The 13,264-nt window shown below is 48.8% G+C and overlaps 1 protein-coding gene across 11 annotated transcripts in view; it reads right to left on the reverse strand.

Annotated features, from left to right (window-relative positions):
* LOC102158473 (uncharacterized) overlaps window positions 1–13,264 on the reverse strand; it is a 156,204-nt gene that overhangs the window by 100,176 nt on the left and 42,764 nt on the right. For all 11 annotated transcript variants that reach the window (XR_014827910.1, XR_014827909.1, XR_014827908.1 and 8 more), the window contains exons 4-5: window positions 13,019–13,084; window positions 10,364–10,504 (exon numbers count right to left, since the gene is read on the reverse strand). The gene's annotated coding sequence lies outside the window, so the exon portion shown is untranslated. The remainder of the gene's footprint in view (window positions 1–10,363; window positions 10,505–13,018; window positions 13,085–13,264) is intronic.

Here is a 13,264-nt window from a genome sequence, read left to right on the forward strand (position 1 = left end):
GTGGGAGCTCCCAGAGGCTGAAGCACATGCCCGTGACATGTGTCTGTATCGGGGGGCCTGCAAAACCACCCTGGATGCCCATGCAACACAAGGGAGCTCCCCAGGATCAGTGATGCCTGGCACCTGCCCAGGTAGATGGGCCACTTCCTCAGCTCACCTGTCGTCAGTCTCCAGGTGGGTTGGCTTTCCCAGGATGCCTGCTACTCCTATACTTACTCTGCAAGCTTTTATTTCTCTGAGTCTGATAAGTACAGGTTTCTATTCTCAGAGCTCCTATAACTAGGATCATATCCATGATTCTGGAACTAATGAACCTAAGATAGCTTTTTAAAGGCAAATATGGGGAGTGCCCATTGTGGCTCAGCAGGTTACAAACCCGACTAGTAACCATGAAGATGCAGGTTTAATCCCTGGCCTTGCTCAGTGGGTTATGCTCTCAAGCTGTGGCACAGGTCACAGATGTGGCTTGGATTCAGGGTTACCATGGCTGTGGCGTAGGCCAGCAGCTGTAGCTTCACTTCAACCCCTAGCCCAGCACTCCCATATGCCAAAGATGAGGCCCTAAGAAAAAAAGGAAGAAATACATTCCCTTTGACTTTGCTAAAGCAAACGTTCTTCAGAAGAGAATTGATGAAACTAGTTAAAGTGGATTAACCATTTGATGCCTATCCAGAGACGTGCCTATTAACAGATGTAAAATGGAATTGATAAATCAATGGGACTGATTCATATTTATGAATAGCTGAACTAGGCAGAGTGAAAAAGGCTTATATATTGGAAAAGAAGAGGAAAAGATCTCATATTATAGATACTACAGAATGGATTTGTTTGGATAAGTTTTCTGTTTTGATCACTGAGCAATCTTATAGATCAAGAATGCAGGATAGAAAACAAAATTTATATCTAGAAGTTATTAACTTTAAGCACAAAAGTGCTACTGGGGCCTATTTTTGTGGACTGTTTCATCTTAAAAATAAGTATGATTTTGGAGTTCCCTGGTGGCTCAGTGGGTTAAGGATTAGGCTCAGGTCACTGCTGTGGGTTAGACCCCTGGCATGGGCACTTCTGCAGGGCTGAAGGTGTGGCCAAAAAAGTATGATTTTGTATAGCTAGTTGTGGTGGAAAAGGAAATACAAAGGGTAAGCAAGTTTCCTACCAGAAAAATCCAAGCTATTAAAACTACAATTAAGAAATGTAGGAGTTCCTTGGAGTTCCCGTCGTGGCGCAGTGCTTAACGAATCTGACTAGGAATCATGAGGTTTCAGGTTTGGTCCCTGGCCTTGCTCAGCGGGTTAAGGATCCAGCGTTGCTGTGAGCTGTGCTGTAGGCTGCAGACGTGGCTCGGATCCCACGTTGCTGTGGCTCTGGCATAGGCTGGCGGCTGCAGCTCTGATTTGACCCCTAGCCTGGGAGCCTCCATATGTCACTGAAGTGGCCTTAGAAAAGGCAAAAAGACAAAAAAAAAAAAAAAAAAAAAAAAAGAAAAGAAAAGAAAAGAAAGAAAGAAAGAAAGAAATGTAGGCTTTCCTGTCGTGGCTCGGTGATTAATGAACCCAACTAGTATCCGTGAGGACACAGGTTTGATCCCTGGTCTTGCTCAGTGGGTTAAGGATCCAGCGTGCTGTGAGCTGTAGTGTGGTTGCAGACACAGCTCAGATCTGGCATTGCTGTGGCTGTGGTGTAGGCCGACAGCTACAGCTCCAATTTGACCCCTAGCCTGGGAACCTCTATATGCCGCGGGAGCGGCCCTAAAAAGACAAAAGACGAAAAATAATACATAAGTAAAACAAAATGTAAAAAGTTACTGCTTTTACTTATTTAAATGAAAGGAAATCTACAAGCAGGAGAGAAATTATAGATGAGGCAAGTTCTGAGACAGGAACTCTAATTACAGCAGGGCGAGAAGAGTCTGCTTCAGGAAATTTCTGAAAGGTTAAATAGGAAGGCTGAGGGTCAAAATCATACTGTGATGAGAATAGAGAAAATGCGTTTGCAAGGAGCTAAGCTGGGTAGTCACAAAAGGAATGACAAGTACCAAGAAGGAAACCTGAAGCCCCAAGTAAATAACAGAACCTCACCCCAAAAAAGATGCTGAGTATAGTGCACAAATATTCAGAAGGTGCGGAAAGATAAGTCAGAAGCCAAAACTCAGTTACCGCTATCGTGAAAAGGAACAACAGAACTCTTAGCAAAAATAAATGACTTTGCAGAGAGACTCACAGACAAGAGAATAGACTTGTGGTTGCCAAGGCGGAGGGGTTTAAGGGGAGGGAGAGGGATGGACTGAGAGTTTGGGGTTAGTAAATGCAAACTATTACATTTAGAATGGATAAGCAATGAGGTCCTACCGTACAGCACAGGGAACTCGCTCCAATCTCCTGGCATAGATCATATATATATAAAACTGAGTCACTTTTCTGTACAGCAGAAATTAACACATGGTTGTAAATCAACTATACTTCAATAAAATAGATTTTTAAAAAGAAACAAAAAAATTACTCTGCATGTGACTAATACTGCCTTTCTTAGGTAGCTTGGCCTGCAGAGAAAATCACTCCTATCAAGGGTTCTCAGTCCATTTAAGTGAGCCCTAATAAGTGCAAAACCCAACCATGAGGGTGAACCACTGTTATCGTTCAAGGAGTGGAAACCAACAGACAGGACACAGGGGAGTTCGTTAGGACTCTTCAACGCCGATTACAAAATACTGGGAGGAATTCTCCCGAGGACATTGAGTAATGTTTGCAAATGTGTGCAGGTCCGTGTTGACTGTCTGATCCTCTGGACCGGGAAATGCTTCTCAGCCCATCACGGCATGATTTTCTTTTTCCAAATTGAAAATGTGAATATAACTGTAACCAACTCAGAACAGGAGACAGCAGGCACGGCAGGCGAGACTAAGAGATTCTGCAATTTGTATGAGAAGAAATAGAATTCAATCTAGGAACGCCTATTTACTGAGCCTCAGAGTGCACTAAGCATCAGGAGCCATAGTCACCACAGTTGATTAAAAAAAAGTATGTCTCCTGTTAATTCACACATTTCCAAGAGGTGGGTGTTGTTAGCCCTCTTTGTTAATGGGAAAAAAATGAGATTCAGAGAGGTTAATTGAACTGGAGATCTCCCGATTTCTAGTCTTAGATCCTTCCTGTGCACTTTCTGTGTTTAAATTCTGGTCCCATCCCTTCTTAGCTGAGTTAGTTGAAGAAGTTATTTAGCCTCTGTAATTGTCTGTTGTTAATGGAAATACTAATTTCTGCCACATAACATGGTTGTAGGGATTCAATGAGGGGACATATGTAAGAATGCCAGCCATGGTGCCTGGCACATAGTAGGCCCTCAGCAAAAGCTGGTGTCTCTCCTTTACTGATGCACAGTGGTGAAGGGAGCAGACTATCCAGCCAGGGTGGCACAACACAGCAGCAACAGCAGAGTGATGCCCCAGTGAGGTGCAAGATGGCCTGCCAGCTGCCCTCTGGAGTCCTATATGGGTACTCAGGCTCAGTAGGGGCTTGCTGTGTGGGTCTGGGAGGCACAGGAACTGGGGCAGAGCCCCTAAGGAGGAAAGGGGTTTATGTGGGTGGAGAGATGGGCAAGGGTTGAGCAGGCAGAGAACAAGGCACTGAAGCAGGAAGATGGGGCGGAGGGAGGGGAGTGTTTGTGAAGGACCCAGGGGGGCTCCTGACCAGCAGGCTGAACAGTGAGCTAAGGCTGGGAAGGGGAGGAGAGGGAAGTCGGAGGTGGCGGAGGCTCCCAGTGGGCAACTTCCACTCAAGGATTTCAACCCATTCCTATAAGAGAAGGGTTACTCGTAAAGGCCTGTCAACTTGGAGTATCCATTATTAAAATTAATTTATGCCAGTGTGTAAACTGGACTGTCAAGGAAAAGGTGAAAAAACAGGGAATTTTTATTATTTTATTTTTATTTATTTACTTGATCTTTTTAGGGCCACATCTGCGGCGTATGGCAGTTCCCAGGTTAGGGGTTGAATTAGAGCTGCGGCTGAGGCCTACACCACAGCCAGAGCAACAGTGGATCTATGTCGCATTTGAGACCTACACTATAGTGTGCAGCAACACTGGCTACTTAACCCACTGAGTGGGGCCAGGAATCGAACCCACATCTTCATGGCTATTAGTCACATTCTTAACTGGCTGAGCCTCAGTGGGAACTCCCTGAATTTTTACATTTTATACACACACAGCCCTTTTTATTACAAAACATATATAGTCTACTTAACCCCACTTTAAAGGGCTTGGGCATTATTTTGACTCTTGCAATCAACTAAAAAGGTTTAAAACAGCTGTGTTTTTACTTTTCTGACATATTATGGTCATATCTAGAATTCATGTGATGTTAAATCAAGAATAAAACTTTTAATTACATCGCTGTTCCTATGGTAAAATATAATCTATTTCAAGGCAATTCACTTTGTCATAAACTTTCCTTGAATAAAACTTGATAAAAAGCAGAGACCCACTGCATATGACAATAATTAAATCTATACTCAACAAGTACAAAAGAGTGACTGTAGGGATAGGTAATTTAGAACAACAACAACAAAAAAAAACCAATCTGAAACATGTTAGGAAATCATACTGAGGTTTGTTATCCATAATCTCCTGAGATATGGATTGTGGTATATATTTAAGAAAAAAAAAAAAAACTAGTAAGTACCCAAATTATGAAATGAATTGTATTTTCAAAAAACAGGTTAAAATTCCAAGATCAGGGTATCAGCAGGTTTGATTTCTCCCAAGGCCTCTCACCTCAGCTTGCAGATGGCCGCCGTCTCGCTGTGACCTCATGTGGCTTTTCCTCCAGTCCTATACGCTCCTGGTGTCTCTCTCTTCCTCTTCTTATCTTATGAGATCCCTACCCTTAAGACCTCATTTAGCCTTAATCACCTCCTTAAAGGCCCCATCTCCAAGCACAGTCACAGTCTGAGGTGCTGGGGATTAGGACTTCAAGGTGAATGATGGGGTGTGCACGATTCAGCCCATAAGAGCCAGGGTTGTCCACCCAGACGGGGATATGAGAGTGGGGCAGGAAGGATCTGTTAGTGTATTCACACACTGAGCCTCGGCCACAGCCCAAGCTCAGGGCCAAGGGCACTCAGGAGTCTGAATCCCAGCGCCTGGCTCCTGCTACTGCAAACAAGCATTCCTCTGAAGCCTGGTTGCTTACTTGGAGGTATTGGTAAATATACCAATTTGGGGAAAGGGAAGTGAGCCTTTCCTCTGCCCCAGCACCCTGTTGCAGAAAAAGCATGTGATGGAAAAACCCATCTGGGCTGGGGACAGCGTGAGGGCAAGCGAGCTCTGGGACTGCGAGCTGATTTATGTTGTGCTTGGTGCCTGGAGTGACTCCTGGGCGATCTGGAGCTTGACATTGTTAAGGACAGGTTTTCGTGATGACTTCAAAAAATAGAGTGACTGTAAATAAGAGGGTATTTGCCTGTTTTTAATTTTATGCAGCTCGTTATATCATGGTCAAATGAAAACCTTGGTATTTGGGGCAGGAAGCGTGTGGCCAGCGGCAGGATGGTGCGGGGTGGTGGAGCTGGTGGTGGGGGTGGACTTCAGGCAGGGCTGTGACACCACATGAAAGTCCTTCCAGGGTCTCACAGGAGGGAGGCACACAGAGGGATCTTTAGGAATCAACACAGGTGACTTCTTCTTCCCAACAAAGTTCCCTGTTCTATATACACCTTCATCTGCCGGTCAATGAAGAGATAGGAACAGCGGTGCGGGGGCTGGGAGCGTGACTGACACATGGAGACAGACGCAGAGGGCTGGGCAGCCTTCTGGGTACAGGAGACACACTGCCCTGGGCTCTGCGGCCCTGGGTCATGATGTGAGATGGACCCAAGGCCTTGACATCCCTGAGGCCAGACTGTCCTACTCAGGCAAAGCTCTAAGCAGATCTCTGGATGGGTCAGGAAAAGGCAAGGAGCTTTCCCAAGTTGCTCCACACCTGGCCGGAAAAAGCAGTCACCCACAACTTGAACGGCAAAAAATTTAGAGTCTTAGTACATAATCTGTGTTCCAGTTGAAAGAGCTTTGCACATCACATGTTTTCCTGTAATAACATCCCACTGGAAGCCTAGCCTCTATTTGAAAAACTACAAAGTGAAAAATGTGTAACAGAGAAATCGTTAGAATGGTCTTCTGGCGCAAAGGATGGGTTTGGATCAGGTGACCTGGGTTTAAGTCCAGGCTCTGACACACACTGGTGGTGTGACCTTGGACAGGTGAGGTAACCTGTCTGTGAGTGATGACAGCAGGTACCTCCTGGCAGTGTGGTGAGAAACATACAAGGGCTGGGGTCAGTGAAAGGCACACAGGACAAAGAGAGCTTGTGATCATGATGACTGAACAAAGGTTCTTTTGGAAATTTCACTGGGTTAGGGGAGAGAGAGAGAGCGAGGCTGTGTACACCTACCTGTGAATGGGACCGAGCAAAGCAAAGGCAAACCAGTTCTTATGAAACACTGCTGTAAACACTATATAATATTAAAACATCTCTTTCTAAGTGTGGGCCCATGGCATAGCTGACAGACAACATGTCTGTCTTGAAACAGAATATGTCACTAACAAGGACCTACTGTGGAACACAGGGAACTAGACTCAATATCTTATAATAACCTATCATGGAAAAGAATCTAAAAAGAATAGATATATGTGTAGAAATGAATCACTCTGCCACATACCTGAAACTAACACCACACTGCAAATCAACTACACTGCAATAAAACTTTTTAAAAATAGAATATGTCATATTCCCCCCTCTCTGAGACTCTATGGTCTTGAAAAATCCAGGAAATGGCTTTCCATGCCTTGGCTATCTCACCTTCCTCTCCTTTCAATCCTGACAGCTGTCCCTGGTTTGGAGTTATCAGCCATCAGCCCCAGCCCTTGCCACTGAGACTTGCCACCAGCGACCAGAAATCTTCCCTCTGGCCAGTAGGAACCTCAGAACTTCTCAGAGTTTGGCTTTGAGAAATCCTCTGCTGTAGGTCTTACAAAGATACTGGCAGATTTGAAAGAGATGTCCCTTCCTGCCTTGGGAAAAGGAGGCTTGAAATGAAGGTAAGCTGGAAGAAGCTAGAAAGTATTAGGAAAAGAAAGGAAGGAAGGAAAACAGGAGAGGAAGGAGAAAGAGGAAAAAGAGAAGCTATCTACGTTTTCAAAGTTTGCTATTAAGGAGGAAAAAAAGCAAGGAAGTGGGCCTTTTCATGAAATATATGTAAAAACATGAACATTTGTAAGAACCAGGATAAATTTAATAGAAAGAAAAAGAGACACAGCAGATGCTCACTGCAGCACTGACAGCAAACAAGGTGTGGTTACAGCAAGGCAGGAAAAACGACTTGACAACTACTTCCAAAGTGTTAGCTGCAGGGATCTTTGGGAGGCTTGGGGAATTGCATTCTCTTTTTATGTAAACGCAAAGAATCAATAGACTGATTTCAAAGAGAGAGGCCTCTGGCTGCACCGACTGCCTTTCCACCAGGAAGAGCCAGGGCGCGCCACCCCAAGAGCTGGGGGCCCATCTCCTCTTCTAGTTCCTTCCCAGCACCAGCTTCTATCGCCTCTCACCAAGTTCAAGAGTTTCCAGGTAGACCTTGAGACCTCTGAGCATCTCCTACCCTGTGGTTCCTGAGTGTAGCCAGCCGCTTCTACCCCAGCTAACAACCCCTTCCTTTTCCACCCCCACTGTCCATCTGCCTCCTCTGTTCCTCCCATCCCGCCTGCCCTGCCCCGTCCCAGGTCCACCCTGGCTCCCGTGCCTCCCTCCACTGCCCTCAGGAAAAAGCACAAGCTCTTGCTGCTGCCTACCCTCCCATCCCTGGCCTCCCGCTCTCCACATGACAGGCTTCCAGCCACGTCCTTAAGCTCTGGCCCACAGCACCCCTGCTCTACCACCTCACGGGGCACGTTTAACTGAAAGTATCTGTTTCTTATCTGTCATGTCCCCCAAAACTAGGACACCTCTAAGGGCAAGGACCATGTCTTGTTCATGCCTGAACTCCCAGGACCCACCATGATCCCCAGAACAGGGTAAGCCTCAATAAACACTGCCTCATTGAACACACCTCCTTACAAAACTCTGTCCTGGCTCCCCTCTGAGACCAGGCCAACCCCCTCACCTGACCTTAGAGAACATCCGAAGGCTGCTTGCCTTGGCCACCTTGTTCCCCGCCCCCTGCCCTGTCTGCCTGCAAGTGACCTCTGCACGTGGTCTTTCTGCTCCCTTTCCAGCCATGCCCAGCATACCCTTGCACCTTCTGAGTCCTAATTTAGTTCTTGTTCCCATTCAGCCCCAGCTCCTCTCAGAGCCCACCCTACACCACCCCCACTGAGGGCCAAACCCTTCCATGTTTCTGGAAGTTCTGTGCCTCGATTCCTTCCTTCAACTCACACCAGCCCCAAGCCATGGTGGGCAGGCCCTCAACTCCCCAGTGTCCTGCACACGGAACCCGTCAGTGAACACAGCTGACTGAGATGCTAGCCACTGGCTGGGGTGGAAGTGACTGTGCTGGGTGCCCCTGTGGGGTCCTGAGCTGTGGGTCCATGTCTCACACAGGCTGCCCTGAGGGAGGCCCCTGAACCTAAAATCAGAGGGCAGGTCACCACAGCCCTCCCCCAGCTGCCCTGTCCCCACGTCCTTATACCCTTATTTCCTGTCACAGGACACAGATAGGGTAGACAGCCAGAGGCCCTGCCACACCTCGATGAAGGCCCAGGATGAGCCCAACAACAAAAGACCCACCCCTCAGCCAGCATCCCATTCTCAGAATCGCTCATCAGCCACATCAGAGACTGTCCACTGTTTGCTGAGACTGTAGGCAAACCCTTAACATCAGCCAGAAAGCATTAGGAATGAGAAGATGGTGTTTGTTCTCCTTTTAATATAAAATTCCAATGACTCCACTCTGAATACCGTCTGAGGCATTTAAGACCTTACAGTGTTTTTATCAAAATCTGCCTCTCATTAAAACATTTTAGGAGTTCTCGGTGTGGCTCAGTGGATTACTAACCCAACTCTTATCCATGAGGATGTGGGTTCAATCCCTGGTCTTGCTCAGTGGGTTAAGGATCTGGAGTGGCTGCAAGCCTCGGGATAGGTTGCAGATGCAGCTCGGAACCCCAGTTGCTGTGGCTGTGATGTAGGCTGGCAGCTGCAGCTCCAATTTAACCTCTCCCCTGGGAATTTCCACATGCCGCGGGTGCAGCCCTAAAAAGGATAAAACAAAACAACAATAGCAAAAACCCCATTTTAAGTTTCAGTGTACTCCTTTTTAGTTTTATTTTTCTTGTGTACCTGCAGTTTCTAATATGCATTTTGGAATGCACTCTGGTTATATGTTTAAAATCGATTGCTATTATCAAAAAATGTAAAAGATTTTTGCAGAAAAAACAGTTACCTAAACAAACAAAAACAAATCTGCCCTTCATTAATCAAATACCATCCAAATCTAGCCTGTATCTTTCACTCATTTGGAAAGAAGTGAAAAATGCCTCACTAAAGGCATGAATAAATTAATTCATGCACTTATGATGGCTGGACATTTCATCTCATACGTCCTTTGCATTTGCTAATAAGTGAGGTCCCAGGTGTGACTTTACCCCACCCTGCTCAGCAAACTGGGGGCTCTGGCTTGAGCAGGCACCAAGGAATGCAGCAGCCCTGGCCAGAGAACAAGCCTCCTCCAGCTGTAGGAGCACATGGCGACACCCCTGACTCACCTCTTCTCGGTGTTTCTCCTCCCAACCTGGATGTGACGTCCACAGAGGCCCTTCCCAGCCCTGAAGGTGGGACTGGCCATGTGTGGCTGGCTGAAGCCAGGTAACTTAGACTGTCTGGACTGAGGGAAGCTGAACTTGCAGGGCTCAGAGGTCAGGGAAGCAGGATGGGAGTGTGGGGCAAGGACCTGGAGCCTCTGGGCTGCCAGGCAGGGGCTGGGTCCTCAGATCTAGAAGCTAGACTGCCCTGTCCCCATTGTATGCAGATCAGGGCGGGCTCCTCGCCCTCCACCTGCCAGGGTTACAAAACCGGGGCAGGGCCTGTGCTTAACTAGAAACAGGCCTGGGCGGTGACTCATTCTAACTCATTTGAGAAGCTGCAGCTCTTCGGCTCCGGCCCCCACCACCTGTCCCCCACCCCCACCCCCCACCCGCCAACTTCCATCTTCTGGAAATGTCCAAGCTGCCTGCCACGCCCAGGAGCAGCTTGAGCGCCGAGCTTCTGCACTGGGAGCTGAGTGAGAGGAAACCAAAGGGGCTAAAAGGAATAGCCACTCAGCCTTCCATACCTGGGTAGAGACAGGGTGTCCGTGTGTATGGGAGTGGGACTCACCATGAAAACAGATAAGCTCAGTATCAGTCCTGCAGGAAATGCACTTGCTAGGACTTCCGGCATCAGAGACTCGTCATCTGGGGCCAGCCCTTGAGGCCCACTGTCTTCACATTCCCCCACACCTGTGCTGTGTCTGGGTTCCTGGAGAAGGAAGAAATGTTTGCAACTTTGAGTTAATCTATCTGGGACCCATCCAGAATTCTGCAGCTGTCCACTGGGAATGAGAGGAAAGCCAATGAAGGCTATGAAGCCCTCCTGTGCCACGTGGGTACTCCTGCAAAGGTGGCCACTATGAAGGAGGTCACCCATCTGTCAAGTGCCAATAGAACACGGGGCAGAACAGAGGTTAGATGTACTGCCCACTCAAAGGACTGACAATCCAAACGCTGTGGGTGGCCCCTGGGGACATTTCCAATTCCCTTCATACTTTAAAGGAAAATAAATATTCCTAGACAATCATCTCCCGTTCTTTCTCTTTGATAATGGAACCAACCCTTCCCTTCAAGATGTCAGGGGGCCATTTGGAGTCAAAGGCCACAGATCCCAACTCTACACTATAAGGCTGGGCTCATCCTTGAAACGGTGTTAATTGGAGATCCTACTGTTGCCAAACCTCTCTTTGCTTCCAGGCTAGGCCTGTAACAGGATCCAGATCCGTCTTCACCAGGGATCCCCAGTGGTTCTAGCTACATCAGACCCAAGATAACGACAACTGGAGTCTTTCGCTCAAGAGCCTTATGGAAGCCTGCACTTCTCCACGGGAAACGGGAAATGGGAGCTGCAGGAACCTGCCTACGCCTGGGCTGCCACCCAGTGCCTGGCACCCCACAGGTCTGCCCGGGCCTCCCAGCCTACTCTAACCCTGAATGAGCTGGCACCAGCCTCGCCCTGGATCCCTCTTGGGCTTGGCCTCTGTCAAGGAGGCAGGGAGCTGAGGAACTGGAGGGTTAAGCAACAGCTTCCCAAGGGCAGATTCCTGTCCAGCGCCTGGTATCTGGTTTCTGAGCCAAACATGGGTGGCTCTGTTTCTGCTGATTCCTGATTGTGGTTGCAGACTGCACACTGGTGCTCTGTGCCTACCTGGATATTCCTTCCCAGAAGAAGGATCTCAGTCAAGAGGGCTGGAAGAGGCAGGCCCAGGTGCAGGCCTTATACACAAATGCCCCCACCAACTGCATTCTCAGAAGATGCTAAGGCCCTCTGGAGCCAAACCAAGTTCTGTTAGCCTTTCATCTGGGCCCAGCCTAATCGGCTTGGCCAGGTGTTGTTTTAGAGACTTCAAACAGCCAAGTGCTTGATAACGGGGTGGGCTACGTACAGGTCTGAGGCTGGGACTTACAATAAGCAGACAGGAGCCTTCCTTGTCACCCTGACAGCTTTGCCCAGCTTCACCTACCACTTCTCAGATGGCCCTTGAGTGCTCTGCCCGATCATTTTTGCCCGTGGGTTAGAAATGTAGGAGAGACTGCCTGACTTTCCCGCCCCCCTCTCTAAGCACAGCTAACAGCAGAGGCTGAGCCAAGCTGCTGTTATTCTGTCTCCACAAGCCACAAGGCGATAGGCTAAGGAAAGCCTGCACCTGTCCCAGGTTTCACCTGGGATTCTAGAATCTGCTAGGGGCAAACCCAGAACAACGAGCAGCACCCCCTGTGGCTCTCCCGAGGGACAGCCAGACAAGCAAGCAGTCACCCCTTGTACAAAGGCCATGACGGTCAGTCTGGCCGTGTGGTTTCAGGATGTGCAGAGAGCCTGGGGAGGCTGGCGTGGCTGGGGGTAAGAAAGGGAAGTGGCTTATCCGCGCTCCCCTGGTGAGTCAGCAGCAGGACCACTCAGAGAATCCAGGGGCTTTGACTAACAAGCTAGTCACCCTGCCCTGCCCTGTTGAAGGGAGTAGAAAGGAGGGAACGGGTCGGCCAACAGCACTTGGGTGCCAGGACGAGAACAAACCACGGGGAGAAGACTGGCGACCAGGAAGCAACCGGAAGACACAAGAAATCCCTTAGAGCAGCAGCTGAGGCGCGCTGGCCCGCGTGCCCGCACGCAAAGGGGCGTCAGACGAGTTACAAAGGGGCTGGGGCAGAGTAACACTGTGCTGTGCTCCTGGCCCCGGGGAGTGGGTAGCAGCCAGGTGATGGTGGTGACGAGTTAGGAGCACCACGGGGAGAAGGGACTCTCGAGGAAGGGATGGCAGGTTCATCAGGGTGCCCAGGAGGCCAGCAGCGAGCTCCCCTGGCTGGCAGGAGACTCAGGGCCCAGGCCGCCTCCTGCCCTAGCAGAGGGTTACTTAGCAAGGTGGTGCTGAGATGGCCTCCTGAACAAGAAGTCTGACCAGGAGAAAGGCCAGGCAAGGCCTGGCTGGGGCCCAGCTTGTATGAGGGGTATGTGGGGACAGTGGGCAGACAGGCCTGCCTGGGGCAGAGGGGCTGGGGAGGGGGTGGGTGAGAGACAGGGAATAAAAGAAACAAAGAATGTCTGCCCAGCATCCTCATTTTTTTGGTTTTATGGGAAACATGGTGAAACTCTTTCTTACAAGTGGCGATTATAGAGGGTGGGGGTAAGAGAGAGAAACCACAGTGATTTTTTTTTTTCTTTCTGGACCGAAAAAATGTTTTCCCCAAACTAAACAAAGTTAAATTGAGAAATGCAACATGGTACCTTGGGGACCTGGTGGCTCGGTGCTGCCCTGACCCGCCGGCGCCTGCCTCAGACTCGCGTGGCCTCCTGAGGAGGAAAGGGGACGCTTCAACTTTTCAAGGTCCAAACAGTTACGGTTCTCTTTTTGCAAAACAGTTTCTGTCACCTCCTATAATGGTACTGGAGTCCTTTGTGGTGGCACATTTTGTGGCCTCAGCAACACAGGTGAGTGGGCGCCCCTCCCCAGCCACCTGCCCAGGGATCCGC

This window comes from Sus scrofa, chromosome 14 (assembly GCF_054392235.1).
Source record: "Sus scrofa isolate SSC_HxYL_T2T_F1_AM1 chromosome 14, Sscrofa_HxYL_maternal_Yorkshire_Landrace_v2.0, whole genome shotgun sequence".
NCBI lineage: Eukaryota > Metazoa > Chordata > Mammalia > Artiodactyla > Suidae > Sus > Sus scrofa.